Genomic DNA, 19,216 nt, shown 5'->3' on the forward strand with positions numbered 1-19,216 from the left:
TAGATTCGACAGGCAAATATTCCTTGCTATATTATTTGCTTGTAGTATCACCCTTTATGTCTAAATCATGTACCCATTTTGACCTTATCTTGGTATTCAGTGTGAGATGTTGGTCTATTTCTGCTATTTTCCAGTTTTCCCAGTGTTTCTGTCAAATAGTGAATTCTCATCCCAGAAACTGGAGTCTTTGGTTTAATCAAATAGTAGCTTACTATAGTCATTTACTATTGTGTCTTGTATACCCAATCTATTCCACTGATCCATCACTCCATATTTTAGACAGTATCAAATAGTTTTGATGATTGGCACTTTATCACGTAGTTTTAGGTCTGGTGACCTTCCTTTGCATTTTTTTTCATTAATTCTTTTGATATTCTTGATCTTTTGATCTATCTCTATTTTGTAACTATTTTCTCTAGCTCTTTGAATTAAATTTTTGGTAGTTGGGATGGTATGGCACTGAATTAATAAATTAATTTATGTAGAATTGTCATTTGTATTGTATTAGCTTGGCCTACCCATGAACAATTGATGTTTTTCTAATTGTTTACATCTGACTTTGTGTTAAAAGTGTTTTGTAATTGTGTTCAGACAGTTCCTGGGTTTGTCTTGGCAGGTAGAATCTCAAATATTTTATATTGCCTAGAGTTATTTTTAACTAGAATTTTGTTTCCTATCTCTTGCTGCTGAGCTTTGCTGATAATATATAGAAATGTAAATGATTTATGAGGGTTTATTTTGCATCCTTCAACTTTGCTAAACTTGTTAACTGTTTCAAATATTTTAATTGATTCTCTAGAATGCTCTAAGAATACTATCATATCATCTGTAAAGAATGTAGCTTTGTTTCATCATTGCCTATTCTAACTCTTTTGATTTCTTTTTCTTGTCCTATTACCAAAGGTAACATTTCTAGTACAATATTGAATAAGAGTGGTGATAATGAACACCCTTGTTTCATCCCTGATCTTATCGGGAAAACTTCTAGTTTATCTGCATTACATTATGATACTTGTTGATGGTTTTATCATAAGGAAAAATCCATTTATTCCTATGCTCTTTAGCTTATTTTAATAGGAAAGGGTTCTATATTTTGTCAAAAGCTTTTTCTGCATCTATTGAGAAAAATAATATGATATCAGTTAGTTTTGTTATTGATAGGGTCAACGATGCTGATAGTCTTCCTAATATTGAAACAGCCTCACATTCCTGTTATAAACCCCACCTGGCCATTCTGTGTTATCCTCATGAAAAGTCACTATAATCTCTTTGTTGATATTTTATTTATAATTTATGCATCCATATTCATTAGAGAAATTGGTCTGTAGTTTTCTTTCTCTGTTTTGGCTCTTCCTAGTTTTAGGTATCAGCAACCATATTTGTGTAATAAAAGCAATTTGGTAGGACTCCTTTGCCAAATTTTCCAAATAGTTTATATAGTATTGGAATACATTGTTCTTTAAATGTTTGGTAGAATTCACTTGTAAATCCATCTGGCCATGGAGATTTTTTCTTAGGGAATTCATTGATGGCTTGTTTAATTATTTTTTTGTTTTTTTGAAATGGGATTATTTAAGCATTTTATTTTCTCTTCTGTTAATCTGGACAATTTATTTTTTTTATCAATTCATCCATTTCATTTAGATTGTCGTATTTATTGCCATATAGCTGGGCAAAATAGTTCCTCATCACTGCTTTAATTTCCTCTTCATTGGTGGTGAATTCACCCTTTTCTTTTTTGATACTGGTAATTTGGTTTTCTTTTTTTTAATTAAATTAATTGAAGTTTTATCTAATTTATTGTTTTTTCATACAATAATCTCTTAGTTTTATTTATTAGTTCAATAGTTTTCTTACTTTCAATTTGATTAATCTCCCCTTTGGTTTTCAGAATTTCTAATTTGGTATTTAATTAGCTGTTTTGAATTTGTTCTTTTTCCTAGCATATTGAGTTACATGCCCATTTCATTGATCTCCTCTTTCTCTTGTAATTCTTGTAAGCATTTAGAGATATAAAATTTCCCTTACCAACTGCTTTGGCTGCATCCCATAAATTTTGTATGTTGTCTCATTATTGACATTCTCTTTGATGAAATTATTGATTGTTTCTACGATTTGTTGTTTGACCTATTTATTCTCTAGGATTAGATTATTCAGTTTCCAATTAATTTGAATCTATCCTTCCATGGCGCTTTATTACATGCAATTTTTATTGCATCATGATCTGAACAAGAAACGTTTGTTATTTCTGCCTTTTTTAATTGGATTGTGAGGTGTTTATGCCCTAATACACATGGTCAATTTTTTGTGTTAAGTGCCACGTACCACTGAATATAAAGTATATTCCTTTCTATCCCCATTCAGTTTTCTCTGAAGGTCTATGATAGCTAACTTTTCTAAAATTCTATTCACCTCCTTAACTTATTTTTTGTTAATTTTTTGGTTAGATTTATCCAGTTCTGAGAGAGGGAGGTTGAGGACCCCCACTAGTATAGTTTTGCTGACTATTTCTTCCTGTTACTCTCTGAACTTCTCCAAGAATTTGGATGCTATACCACTTGGTTCACATATATGTTTAACATTTTGATAATGCTTCATTGCTTGTGGTACCTTTAATAAGATGTAGTTTCTTCCTTATCTCTTTTAATTAGATCTATTTTTGCTTTTGCTTTGTCTAGGATTAGATGATTTTTTTCCTTCAATTAGCTTTTGTACTTCCTTTTCCATTTGGCCAATTACACTTTTAAAGAAGTTATTTCAGTGCATTTTTTTTTCATTTGGCTAATTCTATTTTTTAAGGAGTTGTTTTCTTCAGTCAATTTTTGTCCTACCTTTTCCAGGCTGTTGGCTCTTTGGTTTTTCAATAATTCTCCCTTGTAACCCTCATTTCTTTTCACAATTTTTCTTCTACCTCTCTTATTTGATTTATAAAATCCTTTCTGAGCTCTTCCAAAAGGATTTTTTGGGCTTGAGACCAAATTATATTCTACTTTTTGACTTCATATGTTGGCATTTTGACATTGTCCTCTTCTGAGTTTGTGTTTTGATCTTCCCTGTCATCATAGTAGCTTTCTATGGTTAGACCTCTTTTGGGGGTTTTGCTGATATTTTTAAAGTTGATCTCTGCTCCTGGAGTACTGGGGGCATTGTCCCAAGCTTCTTGTTCTGGGGTCCAAGGGCTTGGTCACTGCAGGGTCCTCAGGTGCTTGTGGGTTGCCCTCTGGGCTGGGGTGGCTTGGCCTAGTTGTTCCTGTTGTGCCAAGGTTCTAGGGCTGGCAATTTGCCTTCTGTGCTTGGGCTAGATGCCTCATAGCCATCCAAGACAATGGGGCTTTGGTTGTTGATCTGTGCTGTGGCTAAGAGATTCCTGCTGGCTTTCCTGGACACCATCCATGCTGGTCTATGCTCCCCTTTTATCTAAGTGAGACAGACCTTTCCTGAAGTCCTTCCAAGTTATGTTAAGCTATGAAATTGATTTACTCTTCCTTTTTTAGGGTTCTGCCACTTCAGGATTGATTTAGAGGCTTGATTTAATCTTGTTTCCAATGGAAATTCAGGAGAGCTCAGGCAACTTCCCATCTTCTCTCTGCCATCTTGGTTCCCCCTACCCTTCATTTTCCAATAAGGAAACAACACTGAAGGAATCTAACTCACAAGACTTGTACAACAACCCAAGAGCAAAAATCCAGAGTTTGAAGGGACCTTAGAAATCATCTAGTTCACCCCTTTAATTTTACAGATGAATAAACTAAGGCTCAGAAATGAGGAATAACAGACTAAGACTACATTGTTAGTTAAGTGCTAGTGCCTGGATTTGAACCCATATCTTTTGGCTTGAAATTTACTGTTACAAAATTGGAAGAGTCTTTGGCAAGTGAGGTTTTGGATCCTAACAATCTGCAATGATTTTGTTGTCCACCGTTGTTTCAAAATCTATAGGCTAGCAATATAAAGATCTGTCTAGCTAAGCTGCCATCCTCCCTCCCAGAGATAATATAGATTTTTGGCTTGTTTTCATTCAAGAAATATTCATTAAGCAACTACAGGATGCAAGACTCTGATATAGATACTAAGGCTACCTGGGTAAAAAGTGGCAGAACTCTTGTTTTCAATATAAAATCCATGAAGACAGAGATATGAAGGACTCAATGGGGACGCAAGTAAATGTAGTTGAATAGAATGAGAGCTAACAAATGCGTTGGAGATAATGTTGTGAAGTGAGAGAACACTTTCACACTAGTGAAAGCTTCATTGAGGAAATGATAAGAAGGTTAGACTCAGAAGGATTTCAACAGGTGGAAAATAAGAGTGGATTTGTTTTTGCTCCTTATATTTGGGGATAATTCAAAATGAGTCATTTCCATGCAAGGGTATGCTGAGGCCATATCCCTCTAAGTTTTCAGTGTAACCATTTATACCTCAAAAAAATCAGCAAATGGTACAAATTAGAACCTGGCCTATTGTTTTGTTGGTTTCCAGACTTAATGAAGTGATGGAGAGAATATTAATAATGTAGATTAACTTTAAAATATGTCCTGTACAAACATACTTTTTCAGAGGACCAGCTGTTGAATATTTATCAATACAACTTTGGTCACTGGGTTTGTGGGGGAGGGAGAGGGAAGGATTCATGCAAGAATGTACTCACATGCATAGGAGAGAGAGAAAAAGAGAGATAGAAAGAAAAAAAGAAAGAAAGAAAGGAGAGAGAGAGAGAGAGATGCTTTCTCTAGAAAAGTAAAGAATTATTATTCATAGTTTGGTAATGGTTGGAACAGAGTAGAAGGTAGGATTTCATTCAATATGAAAGATGTACCTGAGAAACAAAGGTATACCAGACGGCATCAACAAAGAGTTATTAAGTGAACCAAGAATTGCAGGTGTCCTTCCTTTGATGAAACAGTACTTTAACTGCATCAAGTGTTCCTTAAATGTGTGCTTAAGTACTAGCTGGATGGTGTGAAAGACAATTGAAGATTTCTTGAGGGTCTATTGATTTTAACTAACTTTTTATAAAAAGACAGCTTCTTACCCTCATCCTCTACCTCTCTTCATTCCTTAGCTACCAGAATAGAGGCCACTCTACTGGGACACTTTCAAAAGGAAACACTTTTCATCATATCAACCTTGGAAAAGGTTTTCCGTTTAGGCTAACACTTCCAATTGAGAAGTAAATTTATTTCTCATAGTTCAGCAATATTTTTAGTAATGAACAAAAACTATCAAACTCCTTTATTAAAAAATCTGTCAGATGGAAACTAAACGTGGATAACTTCATCTTGAAAATATTTATGACTGGTTCATGGTAGTGTGCGTATAGAGTACCATCTTATTTAATATGACCGATGAATGGATACAGCCAAGTCCTTAAGCATTTATATTCAGGGCAGTCAGCTCCACAATTTAATGGAACCTGAGTGTTGAGATTACACAAACAGGAGAGTATTTTTATTAGCATCCCAAATGATCTGGACCCTCAGTGATTGGAATGTAAATATGTACTCTGTGAGATCATTTCATTTATGCCTACAGCTTCACTACTCCTCTTCACTAGGGAGAAATATGCAGACAGACATTTGGTTTTCTTTTTCCCTCTCTTGAAAACTTATTCCCTATAAAAGTCAGGAAATGCAAAGCAACATTTCCCGTACGAAATGCAATTACATATTTATCTAGCCAGCTTCCTTCATTAACTGCAGATTTGGTGATCAAGTCTGTGGCTCCTAAGGAAGAAGGCTGTAAGTGGCCAAATTGCTGTTGCCATGGGTTATAGGCCTTTTATGCTTCCTGTATGTTTTATCAGCAAATTTTGAAATTAAATGAAAAGAAAAAAAAAGAAAAGCATGTTCCAGATGTCCCTTAAGGTGAGCACCCTGAATTCTTTTGAAAGATGAAGTTGTAACAAACCAACACTCCAAGAATTTTTTTGAATTCAGAAAGGGATTCCTTTCCCTGCAAATGCAAAGGTAAACTCATAGCCTCACATAGAAACACCTGACCTTTCTAGAATAGAGTTTTTAAGGTCAACTTGGAACTTCAAGCACAGAAGATAAAAGTCAGTGTGGCCTAATAGATAGTGTATTTGATTTGAAGTCAGGAAGGCTTGGGTTTGAATTCTATCTCTAACATGTCCTAATTTTGATCCTATAGGAAAGTCACTTAACCTCTCTAAGTTTCCTCATTTGAGAAATAGAGATAATTATCTCTATAAGACCTATCTCAGAAGGCTATTGTGAGGCTAAAATGACATAATAGACATAAAACAATTTCCTTACCATACAAAACAAAACCTGTAAAGTATTATTATTTGCAAATGGATCAGCAATCTTATTCATAGGGGTGTTCTCTACAATAATGGAGATCATAATCAATCTATGTCTGCCCATCCTGCCTGACTCAGTACATGTTTTTCCATTAAGTTCATCAGAGAGGATCTGATCAACACACTGAAGACCTTCTTTGCTTTCTCCTAATATCACAAGGATACCAGCAGACCACACAGGTTCTCCAACTAATATTAGCATTATAGCTCCCCTCAAAGAAGAAAAAGAATGTAGAGCACTTTACTAATAGAAATGTCAGAAACTTATTATAAATCACTGTACTAAACATTAAAGAAACTGAGTTCTAGTCTTAACTCTGTCAGTAATTAGTTATTAGACTTTAGGAGGGACATTGCATTTATCTGGGTTTTAGTTACATCTTCTACCAAATCAGAGGGTTAGAATAAATTTTCTCTATTGGCCACCTCCAAAATTCTAAGACCTGTAATAAAGGTTATATAGGGTAAGGCAGAGGGGATGAGTCAACTTTACTCTCATCAGAATTGGCTCAAAGAGGGAATAATATACACACTCAGTTGGGTATGGAAATCTTTCTTACCCAACAGCAAAGTAGTAAGAGGAGATAAGAAGGGGGAAGAATCATAGAAGGGAGAGCAGATTGGGGAAGGGGGTAGTCAGAAGCAAAACACTTTTGAGGAAGGACAAGGTGAAAGGAGAAAGAAAATAAAATAAATGAGGGGAATAGGATGGAGAGAAATGCAGTTAGCAATAATAACTGTGAAAAAAATTGAAGAAGATTTCTCTGATAAAGGTCTCATTTTTCAAACATAGAGAGAATTGAGTCAAATTTATAAAAATAAGAGCCCTTCCCCAATTGATAAATGATCAAAAGATATGAACAGTTTTCATATGAAGTAATCAAAGCTATCTATAGCCATATGAAAAAATACTCTGACTCACTATTGATTGGAGAAGTGCAAATTAAAACAATTCTGAAGTACTACCTCATACCTATTAGATTGGTTAATAAGACAGAATATGAAAAATGACAAATGTTGGAAGGGATGTTGGAAAAGTGAGACATTAATGCACTGTTGGTAGAGTTGCAAACTGATTCAACCATTCTGTAGAGCACTTTGGAGCTATGCCCAAATGGCTATGAAACCATGCATTCCCTTTGACCTAGCAATAGCACTAAGTCTATATCTCAAAAGAGATTAAAAAATAAACAGGGAAATGACCTATAGGTACAAAAATATTTACAGCACTCTTTTCTGGTGGCAAAGAATTAGAAATTGAGGGGATGCCTATCAATTGGGGAATAACTGAACAAATTGTGGTATGTGATTATGATAGAATACTATTGTGCTATAAGAAATGAGGAGCAGGATGCTCTCAGAAAACCCTGGAAATACTTACATGAGCTAAAGAGAAATAAAATGTACTGTGTACAAAGTATTAGCAATATTGTAATATGATCAGCTGTGATTGACTTGGCTATTCTCAACAGTATAATGATCTAAGACAATTCTGAAGGACATATGATGAAAAATCTTATCCATCCCCAGAGAAAGAACTAATGGTGTCTGAATACAGATTGAAGAATACTTTTTTTTTACTTTCTTTATTTTCCTTGAGGTTCCTCGCCCCCAATTGGTCTATGTTTTCTTTCACAATGTAACTATTATGGATATGTTCTGGTGATTTCATATGTATAACCTATATTGAATTGCTTGCCTTCTCAATGGGGGGGGGGGAAGGAAGGAAGGGAGAGAATTTGGAACTCAAAGTTTTAAAAACCAATGTTAAAATTGTATTACATGTAACTGGAGGAAAATACAATACTAAATAAAAAAATTAACAGGTTTGTAAAAAGGATGCACAGGGAGAAGGAAGGGAGAAGAAGAGTGGGGGAAATTAACTTATGTAAAAGAGGTACACAAGAAAGATCTTTTAGGAAAAGAAAGTGGAAAATAGGGGGTGACAGACAATACTTGAACCTCACTGTCATTGTAATTTGTTGAAAGACGGAATAACATACATAGTCAATTGTGTATAGGAATCTATATTACCCTACAAGAAAGTAGGAGGTGAAGGGGATAAGAGAAGCAGAGGATGAAAGAAGGGAGTCAGAATTAAAGAAGGCAGTGGTCAGAAGAAAAACTGATTTTTGAGGAGGAACAGAGTAAAAAGAGAAAAGGATAAATATGAAAAAAATATGATGGAGGGAAATACATACTAATCATAACTTTGAATGTGAATGGAATTAACTCACCCATATAATTGAAACAGATAGCAGAATGGTTTAGAAACCAAAATCCACCAACTGTTTACAAAAAAACGTACTTGAAACAGAAAGACACACATAAAGTAAAAATAAGGGGCTGGAACAGAATCTATTATGCTTCAGCTATGATAAGAAAGGCAGGGGTAGCAGTCATGATCTCAAATAAAACAAAAGCAAAAATAAACCTAATTAAAAGGGGTAAACAGTGAAAACTACATTTGGCTAAAAGATAGACAATGAAATAATCTCTTCCTAACCAGTTTTTTGACCCTTTTACCATCTCTGGGCTGACAATTTCTGCTGTCACTGTAACAATTGCTCCACAGCCTGCTGCTAGTGTTGACACTATGTGCACTTTGGGCCAAGGCTGGAGCTTCAGGCTGGCCTCTATCCTGGTGTTACAGACCTCTTTCTCTGACCTCCTAAGTTGTCTTGGGCTGGAAAAATATCTTATCCCGGCTTTTTGTTGGTTCTGCCATTCCAGAATTTGATTTGAAGCTTTATTTTAAAGTTGTTTGGAGGCAATGTTAGGAAAGTTCATCTGAGTCGCTACCTCTTCTCTGCCATCTTGGCTCTACTCTTGATACACTTATCATTTGTGCATCATCAGCAAGTGACTCAACATGAATCTCAGCTTCCTCGTCTATCAAATAAGGATACACATATGCATGCACACCAGCACACACACACACACACTGGTAATGGCTAAGAAATAGAGTGGTGGATCAGGGGAATAAATTAGATACATGATACACAGTAGTAAATGACCATAGTGTTTAACACAAAGATTCAAGCTTTGGGGGTGAGAATTCACTATTTGACAAAAATTGCTCAGAAGAATGGAAAGCATTTTGGCAGAAACTAGGTATAGGCTAATATCTCACACCATTTACCAAGACAAGGTAAATGTTGAGGGGATATGGAAAAATTGGGACACCAATGCACTGTTGGAGTTGTGAACTGGTCCAACCATTCTGGAGAACAATTTGAAACCGTGATCAAAGGTTACAAAATTGTGAATACCTTTTGATCCAGCAATACAATTATTAGGTCTATATCCTCCCCCCCCAAAAAAAAAGGAAAAGGAAAAGGACCTACTGATACAAAATATTTATAGCAACTCTTTTTTTTTGTAGTTGTGGCAAAGAATGGAAATTAAGGGATGCTCATCAATTGAGGAATGGCTGATCAAATTGTGCTGTATGATTGTAACAGAATACTACTTTGTTATAAGAAATGATGAGAAGGATAGTTTCAGAAAAACCTGGGAACACTTATATGAACAGAGGCAGATTGAAGTGGGCAGAACCAGGAGAAGATTGTCCACAATAATAGCAATATTGTATGATGATCAACTCTGAATGACTTGGCTATTCTGATCAATACAATGATCCAAGACAATTCTAAAAGACTTATGATGAAAAATGTTATCCACCTCTGGAGAGTCTCAGTGCAGATTAAAGTTGAAAATTTTTTCACTTTATTTTCCTTGGTTTTATTTTTGACATGGCTAATATGGAAATATGTTTTGCATGATTTCACATGTATAATTGGCATCACATTTTATGCCTTCTCAGTGGGTAGGGGAGGGACAAGAGGGAGGCAGAGTAGTATTCAAAAAAAATTTTTAAATGAATGTTAACTACACATAAATAATAAATTGACTTTTTAAAAGTATGTAAGAGGCAGAATTTAAACTCAATCTTCCCTTTCTTCCAAAGCTAGATTGCCTTCTGATATACCATGCTTATTCTCATGCTTTAGAAAAAGTCTTATCTAATACAATTTTTCCCATCCTAGCACACAGAAACACCCAGGGAGGAATTCATATGAAACAATACACGCACTCATTCAGGTTTCTACACACATATATAAAATCAAGTGAACTTAGGCAACTAAAATATATTTTAAATCATATATATGTGTCATATATATCTTTTAAATCATACATATAGTTGCATGTATGTGTATATGTGCATGTATGTACTACCAATGAGTAATTATTCATGAAAATTGATATAAAATGTCATAAGGCAAATGTATGAATGGGGAATGGGCTTGTCAAATAGCAAGAGCAAGGAAAATCAATAAACAGCTTTTGTGTTCCATTGTTGCACCCACAACCTCAGGAGAAAGATCCCCAGACTGTGGAGTAGTCCCTCTGTGGAGAATTTATGAGAACATACATACATGAGAGTCATCCAGGAATGGCAATCATGGATGCAGGACTGCAATTTGCATCAGAAGGAAGCCTTACCTCAAGATCACAGACCCATTTGAGAGAGATAAATACGCTTCACTCCTTTTTCAGTGACACAGAAATGGTATATTTAAAAACTGGCCTTCTCAGAAAGACCTAAGTCTAGATTTTTTTAGATCTAGATCTATCTTATAAGTTGTGTGAGCTGGGGGAAGTCATTTAATTTAATTTTTCAGTGTCCCCAGGGAGTTCTCAAAGATTATCCTTTACAATGAAGTTGTTAATCTAAATAAGTTGAGGGGGTTTCGACACTGGGAATTCTCCACACTGAAGAAGTCACAATTCTAGACCCTAAGGGAGGAAAAAATTATACACCATCCTATCAAAGAAAATCTGAATCAGAACATAAAGATGTCTAGAGGTATAGATTCTTTTTTTATCATAAACTGATTATTGCAAATACCCTCAATAAAAGGTACAAAGCAGCTTTCTACCTCAAGCTACAAATTTTATTATAAGAAGTATTGTTTTGGAAATTTATAGTTGTTCAAATTAAAGCTTCCCAATGAAGTATTCCAGAATTGTGATCCTAATGGTAGAATGTATATATCAGTGGTCAAGAATCTAGAAGAACTAATCTAGAGGCTTGGCATTCAGCTTGCTATTTACCAGATTGATTGATTACTATATTAGTGCTATAAAATGTAAGTGACATGATCCTTGACTGGAGTGGGTGTTTGGGGGAAAAATTTCTCCATGAATACTGACAGCCAAAAGATTATTTAGGATTTCTTTAATTAAAAAATCAAGTGTGGTGCGATTTTTCCCAGGGCATAGAATAAAACACTAGAGAGCTTTAGTCAAGCATCTTAAGTGCTGCCAAGAAGGGAAAAAAAACTATTAAAGTCATTTAATGCTTTAATTCATGATAAGTGAAGATAAATAAATTGTAATGTGTTTCTTTATTGACTGGCTTTATGTCTATGAGTAAGAAAAGGGTATAAATATTTTATATTCTAATTTTTATCTATTTATATTCTAGAAATAAATATTCCACAAAATCTATATTTAAAGACACATAGATGTAAAGATGGATGTATCTTCCAAGAAGTGTTTGGCCCGAAGCACAAAATTCTCAGAATCCAATGAGAATAATAATTACCGTTATTGAGTATCTAAGGTTCATAAAGTGATTTTACATACCAATACCATATTTAACCCTCATAATAACAACCATGTGAGATACATACTGCAAAAAATTATTGTTCTCATTTTACAGATAAAGAATTGGAGTCAAACAAAGACAGGATGAACCTTATACCTACAGCTAGCAAGCATGAAAGGAAGTCTTTGAACCCAGGTTGTTTTTGGTTTTGTTTTTTTCACCTGAAGACCAATTTTCTCCTCACTCCTCATTCTCCCTCAAGTAGATTCATTATATTCATAGTCTTCCCTTTAAGATATTTAGAACATTATACTCCCAAGGCAGCAAGGTACATTGAGACAAGCACTGAATTGGGAGTCACAAGGACTGCATTCAAATGCTTGCTCCTCTGTTCATATACGTATCCTTGTGCCAGTTATATCTCTGAGCTTAATGAAGTGGAAGAAGAGTTGGAACTATTGTTAAATCTAAGTATAAATCCAAGGTCTGATACTTACTTTTCTGACATTGTGTGTTGCAAACTCTCAGAAGCTCAGTTTATTTATCTGTAAAATGAGGAGTATGGTCAACAATTTTCATTGACTTCATAACAAGTTGGTTTGATGGGAGTTTTTTAGAAAGAACAGTAATAATCAATATTTATGGAATAAGAAGCAATGTTAACTATTTTCTATGAAATATTAAAGGGAGTAAAGCAACATGCCTGCAGAAAGTGTGTGTGCCCTTACTATGTAAAGTCATTGTTTAAAGTATTAAGTTCTCAGTATGAAATTAGTGGCATAAACAAAATTACTTTCCTGTTAAGTATTTTCTGCAAATTCAATTATAAGAGGGGTTTTCAAAACAGTCACTGTAAAGCATTGTAAAGGTATGACTGTCACCCCTCAGGCATCTCAAAAAAAACCCTTCAGTGACTCCCTATTTCCTCCAGGATAAAATGCAGGTTCATTAACTCGGCATTTAAAGCCAATCTTGCAAATCTTAAAGCACTATAGAAATATCAGCTATTATGATTGTTATTTGTTTGAAAAATGCAGTAGTAATAGAACAAACCTTTGGGTGAGGTGAGGTCTTTATGTATGTAAACCTATTTCCTGGAGTGAGATGTGATTGTATTCTGCCCTCAGTCTAGTCTATTTTAGAGCAGAAGTTGCTGGGAGGTTAACCTTTTTTGTATTTACTGCACATCATTCCTCTTCCTGCATTTAGGGCTTCAGACACACTGGACTCTATTACATGTTTCCCAAAGACAGCTTTGCAGGTCCTGCTTATGTGCTTTCACACAAGCAATCCAGTTCCCTTAAAGTTCCCCTCTTCCTTATCTCTGTCTTTCAAAATTCTTTTCCTCTTCCAAAGCCCAACTCAGTTGGTACCTTCTCTCTAACTATCCCCAATCACATTGTATCACACTTATATTTTCTATGTATGGTTGAATGTATACCTCTTGTGGACAGGGATTATACTTCATTTTCATCTTTGTATCACAAATACTTCTCATGGAGCCTAATACTCAGAAGGCACCTATTAAGTGTTTACTTATTTTAATACAGTGGGATTTTAGCTTAATTTATAGGTAGGGTGGAGTAATGGATAGAAAGTTTGCCTTAATGTCAAGAAGACTCTAAATTAATACTGACTGAGTGATCCCGGGCAAGACTCAACTTCTCAGTGGTCTAGTAAAGTCTTTAAGATTATCATTTGCTTAGAGAGGGTTCCTTCACTCTGAAAATCTATGTTAATGAAATCATAGGTTTACTCCTTGTCCTTTTCTTATCCTACAATATACAAACATCATTAAGGCAAAGGTCATAGTTAAAATGTTGTCCATCTCTCTTCCTACAGCCCTTTAGATAAAAATTGATTTTTCACTTTGACAATTCATTTGCTCTGAGGAATAAAACTACATTTTATTATACAGAAAAACCGTCTATCTCTTAAATTGGACAGGATATGAAAATGTCTCCTGATTTTGAGATATACCTTTTAATATTTTGTTTCATTTTTAATCATTTGGTGTCATTTCACTCTCCTCAAACAGCCAACTCTGGGGACAGAGTGTTGGACTTAGAGTCAAGGAGGCTTGAATTCAAATCTCAGCCATAATGCATACTGATGGCATGAATGTGGGCAAATCACTTAAAATCCTAGAAGCTCATTTCCCTTATCTGTTAGATTGGGATATTATTATCTATGGTGACTATCCATTTAATAATCACTTACAGTACCTGTATCTTGGAATTGTTGTGAGGTTCAAAGGAAATTATTTCTGTACTTAGCAAACTTCAAAGCACTTATAAAATGTTAGTTATAATTCACAATACTATGTAAGCTCCTTGAGGGCAGGCATTTTTTTTCAGGGGTGGAGTTGATTTTGCCATTGTATCCCCCAGTATCTAGCACAATGTTTTATATACAGTAGGGGCTTAATTCAGTTAAGAAAGGATTGAATTATTGGCTCACCATTGACCATGTATTCCCAAGTAGCCAAACTATGTAACACCTATTTATTTGTGGGGTTTTTTTTCCTGGGATAAAATTTCCACTTCAAGAAGAGGGAAAAAATAGTGTCACCCAGAAAATAACAAATTCCTTTGTCAATAGTTAGGAAATATTGTAAGAAACAGTAACTTTTGTTCTAAAACTGTCTAGGCTGAGGACAACATAAAAGCATATCTTACCCTAGAATATAGGTTTACATACATAAATGTCCTGCCTTATACATAGCTTGCCCTTTCACTACTGTTTTTTTTTCAAATCACAATAATAATAGCTTACATTTCTGTAGTGCTTTAAGATTTGCAAAGGACTTTACATGCAGTACATTATCGCATTTGATTCTCACAACTCTACAAGGTAAGTACTATTATTATTCATATTTTGCATACGAGAAAAACTAAGATCAGGGAAGTTAATAGACTTGTCTCAAGTCACAAAGCATGTAAATGTTTTGAGATGAGATTCACACCTAGCAAGAGAGGCATTCAACCTTAAAATCTGAAGCAAAGGTAGGGGATTGTACCAAGATGGAAAACTAGAGAAAATCCAGCTGAACACTTTCAATAGTCTCCTCCAAACAATCTTAAAATAGCATATCAAACAAAATTTTGGAGAGAAAGAGCCAACAGAAGGTCATGTCAAGACATTTATCCATCCTAAGAAAACTTAGGTGGTCAGCAGGAGGTTATGACAACAGAGCGGAAATCTATCTGGAGTGTGAACACATGGCAGAAACAACAGTGGCTACAGCAGCAACTTTGGGACCTCTCTGCCCAGATGTGGTAAAAGGGTCCTACAATTGGTTAGAAAGATTACCAGGGACCCTTTGCTGGCACTGATTGGTAACTATATTACCATATACAATACTAGGTCATAGTTTTCAGGGTGGAGAAGAGTACAAGAAGTAGGTCAAAACAAAGCAGGGAGTTAGAAGTAAATCACCCTCAATCTCTGTTATTGACCTCTGAAAGCCAAAAAAAACTCAGGAAAACCTTGGAAGAGCAGAACCAGCAGAAAGGTAGGATGCAGCAGTCTTGTAGCCCAGGAAGGTTGGGGGATTAACAGTAAAGGCCCCTCTTGCTCTGGGGGTGAGGGGGCAGTACAGAACAAGAGTCATCCCAGCAAGCTAGTGTAAAGTCCCATCTAAGCATACCAAAGGGAGATCCTGAACCTGAGGGTGGTGGAGCAGGCGGGCACCAACACCAAGATCTAGAGTACATCAGTATAAGCAGGGGCACCAGTGAAAACTGGTTCAGAAAACCACCATGTGCCACAGGGTTCTCTAGCAGCCAAGGCTCCCAGTGCCTCAGCAAAACTCTGGGAAGCACAACTCCAAGAGGGAAAGCTCCAGGCAGAGAAACATCATACAACAGAAAAACATCCCTCTGCAAGGCCCAGGTAAGCAGGAGCTAAAGAAAGGAGTGCAAGATCAGGGGGAGTAGGAGCCAAAGAAAGCAGAGAAAGGCCTGGGTGAGCAGGCATCCTCCAGGGGCCGGACTATGCACCCCTTCCTCTACAGTTCCAATGTTGCTGATTTCAGCCCAACACTAGGTAAGCTGCCAGAATGTTACAGACTCCAACTGCCAGCATCAGAAGCCCCAGCACACAAAGCCAGTGCTTGCAGCAAAAGAAGCTTGGGTCAGTGCCCCTTGCTCCCCAGCAGGAAAGCTCAATTTTTTTTAAAGATCAGGAAATAAACAAACACCTTGAGCAAAAAGAAAAGTACAATGACTGTAGATTCTTATTATAGGGACAGGGAAGATCAAGGCAGAAATTCAGAAGAGGGCAACATTGTCAACAAACCCACATCCAAAACCACAAAAGGGAATAGGAACTGGTCTAAAGCCCAACAAGCCTTCTTAGAAGAGCTCAAGAAGCTTATGAGCTTCAAATAAGAAAGGTAGAAGAAAAATTGGGAAAAAGAAATTAGAGGTATGCAAGACAGAGTCAATAGCTTGGAAAAGGAAGGACAAAAATTAACTGTGGAAAACAGGCACTCAAAAAATACAATTAGCCAAATGGAAAAAAAGTACACTGAAGAAAACAAGTCCCTAAAAAATACAATTGGCTAACTGAAAAAAAAATTACACTGAAGAAAACAACTCCTTAAAAAGCAGAATTGGTGAAATGGAAAAGGAGGTGCAAAAACTCACTGAGGAGAAGAACTCCTTAAAAAGTAAAACATGCCAAATTGAAAAGGTGGTACAAAATCTAATAGGAGAAAGCAATTCATTAAAAATTAGAATTGGGCAAGTGGAAGCTAATGACTCTATGAGAAAGCAAGAATCAGTCAAACAGAGACAAAAGAATGAAAAAAAAAGATGAAAACATAAAATACCTCACTGTAAAACAACTGTCCTGGAAAATAGATGCAGAAGAGACAATTTAAAAATTATTGGTCTACCTGAAAGCCACAATGAAAAAAAATGCCTGGATAAGGAAAACTGCCCTGTGGTCTTAGAACCAGAGGGTAAAATAGCCATAGAAAGAATTCACCTATCACCTCCTGAAAAAGATCCTAAATTGGGGCAGCTAGGTGGTGCAGTGGATAGAGCACTGGCCCTGAAGTCAGGACCACCTGTGTTCAAATACAGCCTCAGACCAAATGCTTGACACTTACCAGCTGTATGTCACTTAACCCCAATTGCCTGAAAAAAAAAAAGGAAAGAAAGAAAGGAGAGAGAGGAGAGAGAGATCCTAAAGTGAAAACACAAAGGAATATAGTAGCCAAATTCCAAAATTACCAGTCAAAGGCAAAATACTGCAAGGAGCCAGAAAAAAAATGTAAATATCATGGATCCACAGTCAGGATTACACAGGACCTTGCAGCTTCTACATTACAAGATCAAAGGACATGGAACATGATATTTCATAAGGCAAAGGAGTTTGGATTACAACCAAAGATCAACTACTCAGCAAATATGAGCATAATCTTTCAGGGGAGGAGATAGACATTCCACAAAATAGGGGACTTCCAAACCTTCCTGATAGAAATACCGGAGCTCAACAGAAAATTTGATCTTCAAATACAAGACTCAGGTGAGACATAAAAAGCTAAATGGGACAGAAAAAAAACATGTTATTAATAAAGGCCAACTGTTTACATCCCTACAAATGAAGATGACACTTGTAACTCTTGAGAACTGTATTGTTATTACACTATCTTAAAGGAGTATACATAGACAAAGCAGGTGGGTATAAATTGACTTTGATTTAATGATTAAAAAAATCAAATTAAGTGGTTGAAATGGATCTAATTAAGTGGATTAATAAGATGTAATTAAGGGATTGTACTGGGAGAAAAGGAAAGAAGGAGGTAGACAAGGGTAAATTACATTACAGAAAAAGGTACAAAAACCTATTACAATAGAGGGAAAGAAGGGAGGGAAATGACCACTGTTTGAGCCTTAATCTCATCAGATTTGGCTCAAAGAGAGAATAACATAATCAGTTAGGTATAGAAATCTAACTTGCCCTATAGGCAGTAGGAGAGAAAAGGGGAAAGAAAAGGAAGGGGGGATGGAAGGGATGGAAGAAGTAGTAAGGGTAAAAGGAAAGAAAGGGAGAGAGCTAAAAGAAGGGAGGGGGACTGAGGGAAGCAGTGGTCAAAAGCAAAACACTAGTGTGGAGGGAAAGGAATAAAGGAAAAAGAAAAGCATAAACGGGGGAAAATAGGAAGGAGAGAAAGACACAGATAGTAATCATAACTGTGAATGTGAATGGGATGAACTCTCCCATAAAATGGAAGCAGATAGCAGAGTGGATCAAAAACCATTACCCTACAGTGTGTTGTTTACAGGAAACACATGTGAAACAGAGGGACACACATAGGGTAAAGGTAAAAGGATGGAGTAGAATATATTAGGCTTCAGATGAAGTAAAAAAAAAAGCAGGGGTATCAATCCCAATTTCAGACAGAGCAAAAGCAAAAATATACCTTATTAAAAGAGATGAGGAAGGAAACTGCATCCTACTAAAAAGCGCCATAGACAACGAAGTAATATCATTACTAAAGAAATATGCACCAAGTGATAATAGCATACAAATTCTTAGAGAAGAAGTTCGGGGACTTACAGGAAGAAATAGCAAAACTATATTACTGGGGGAACCAAAACTCCCCCTCTCTGAACTAGATAAATCTAACCACAAAATAAACAAGAAAGAATTTAAGACATTGAATAGAATTTAAGAAAAGTTAGATATGGTAGGCCTGTGGAGCAAATTAAATGGGAATAGAAAGGAATATCTTTTTTCTCAGCAATACATGGCACATACACAAAAACTGACTATGTACTAGGGCATAAAAAGCTCACAGTCCAACGCAGAAAGGCAGAAATATCAAATGCATCTTTTTCAGATCATGATGCAATAAAAATTATATGCAATAAAGGGTCATGGAAAGATAGAATAAAATTTAATTAGAAGCTAAATAATCTAATCCTAAAGAATTACTGGGTCAAACAACAAATTATAGAAACAATCAATGAGATTCAAGAGAATGACAATAATGAGACAACATACCAAAACTTATGGGATGCAGTGAAAGCAGTTCTTAGGGGAAGTTTTATATCTCAAAATGCTTATGTGAATAAAATAGAAAAAGAGGAGATCAATGAATTGGGTATACAGCTAAAAAAACAAATTAAAAATCCTCAATTAAACACCAAATTAGAAACACTGAAAATCAAAGGAGAGACTAATAAAATTGAAATTAAGAAAACTATTGAACTAATAAATAAAACTAAGAGCTGGTTTTATGAGGGAAAAAGTAAAATAGATAAACC

The sequence above is a fragment of the Phascolarctos cinereus genome, unplaced genomic scaffold (genome assembly GCF_003287225.1).
Source record: "Phascolarctos cinereus isolate Bilbo 61053 unplaced genomic scaffold, phaCin_HiC Scaffold_9;HRSCAF=440, whole genome shotgun sequence".
NCBI classification, from domain to species: domain Eukaryota; kingdom Metazoa; phylum Chordata; class Mammalia; order Diprotodontia; family Phascolarctidae; genus Phascolarctos; species Phascolarctos cinereus.